The following is a 2,263-nucleotide window of genomic DNA, read 5'->3' on the forward strand; positions in this document are numbered from 1 at the left end:
GTTCAGAGCCTGAGGAAGGTTTAGGACTCGGAAAGCTGCAAAGGCGTGGAACCAATTAACAAATGTGGCCAAATTAACATCTCTTTTGATTTAAGTCTGCACTTTGGCCCACTGTGTGTTTATGACTACTTTAATTTTAAGAGTTACCTCGGTTACCAATACCGAAGCAGACGTTTACTCCCCCAGCCTCAAAAACATGTTATCGCTTCATGTAAATATGGCGTAAACAATATTAAACTGTTGTCAAGTTTGCTTTGGGTGGTGATGCACGCAAATACTGAGTCAGTTTCTCAGAGGAGCTGGAGGAGTTTCACTGATTAGATAAAACGGCTGAAGGAATTCAAAACTCTGCGATGGTCAGAAGTGTGGCCAAAAGGCAGGGCAGGTAAAATAAATGCTGGTTTTATTGGCTCTGTTGTGAATATCTGCAAAGGATGAACTCTGGAATCGCCCCTAGTGATGATAAAGTGAAACTTATAAACCAGTGGAACACGTTTCTCCTCTCGGATGTTGTTTCTTAGCTCCAATGGGACACGCTGCTGGTCCTCCACGGCGGCTCGACTCCGTTGGATGCTGCTACTTTGCAGTGGAGCAGAAACCACACATCCAGCTGCCACTTCAGGTGCTGCTTGTCTTACTACCCACCAATAAAAGCCTCATTAGGCGTCTGTTGCCAAGCAACTGGAGCTGTCACAAAGTGAACTGGTCACCATATGATGTTCAGTGTCTTTTCTTTTTTTTCCCGTTATGAATCTGTTCGAGCAGGGCTTCAGAGGAAAGAGGGTGAAGTTGTTTATCATTATAAAAGCCTTTTACAGCAATATGTGTGTGTGTGTGTGGGGGGGGGCACTCTTTGATTCCCTAACATGTTTTTGAATTGTGGATATTTAACATGAAATTCAACACAACTGAAAAAATAAGTATTATTTAAAAAGCATAAAAACAGCAGAAAGAGGAGAATATCTAGAAATGTCATAACTTCTGTAAATTGTAAGAATACACAATTTAATTTGAGGAATAAATGAGGTCACATACTAACACTACAACTGCTGAGACCACACACACGCGCACACACACACACAAGTGCATCGCATCAGGAGAACATGATTAAAACATCATTACTCGTCATTGTCGATGAGGTTTGCTGTGTTTAAACCTCAGGTGTTCACATCTAATCTGCTGAACTCCTGACTACTGGAGTGAGGCTGAACACCATGATGAAATCTAAAGAGCTGCTTTCAGAATCAAGATCGTAGCAGCTAAATGAGCTGGAGGACTTCAGTTATAATCTTCTTTGGATAGACGAGTCTAAAAACGAATTATTCAGATCCAGAAGACGAGTTTGGCATAAAGCAAGTGTAGCTATCCCAGAAAGAAACGTCAAAACTTTGGAGCATGGGGACAGAAAAGTCTTGGCTGTATTCTTTGCTGCTGAACCTCCTGGCTGGCTCGCTGTCAAATTATCCTACAAGAAATATCTGGCATGCTCAGAGGACGACTGAGGAAAATTTGGGCTCAAATGTACGACAAAAAAAAAAATGAAGCTGAAGCAGAACAGGACAAAACAATAACCCAAAACATAGCAGTAAATCCAGTAAGACACTGGCTGCTGAGGGGGTGTGAATATAACATTTTGTCTTGATGACTTTTGTTTTATTGGCAAAACTGACCTTGTTGGTGTTTATATAAAATTAAATTGCTTCCATTTCTAGAGATAAGTAAAGTAACTTTACATATTCATGTGTAAGTACTTCATTTGATGTGTAAAAATGAATATTTTAAGATTGAAATATTCCCAAACACAGGGTGTGCTGTCATTTATTAAATCATTTTAAGACGGTACAGAGGAACAGTTCAGAATCAGAGTTCAGTTTTTTCTTCAAATAAAGTCTGATCTACAGGAAAGCAGTAAAAAGAGAAAACTTTAAAAGAATAGGTATTATTTAATAGTCATAACTATTATTATCATTATTATTAAATTATTTACTTGTTTAATTTTTCTTAGGGATCTACAAAGCATTTTTGAATTGAATATAATTGCAGTTTTTAGATTCATCTATATCTAGTCCTCTCGTTTCAGGTGTTTTTCTTTGTGCATGTTTTTCTCTTTTGTTTTAACCCAAACCCTGAATTCATGTCACCATAAATTTCAATCTTACAATATTCAATGTGTCAGTGAGGTAATGTGACCCTCTTTAATACACTTCGTAAAAGCTGCCCATAAAGTCTGGTATTAAAACAATGTCAGATGCCTATGATGGGC

The sequence above is a fragment of the Poecilia formosa genome, unplaced genomic scaffold (genome assembly GCF_000485575.1).
Source record: "Poecilia formosa unplaced genomic scaffold, Poecilia_formosa-5.1.2 Scaffold24, whole genome shotgun sequence".
Lineage (NCBI taxonomy): Eukaryota > Metazoa > Chordata > Actinopteri > Cyprinodontiformes > Poeciliidae > Poecilia > Poecilia formosa.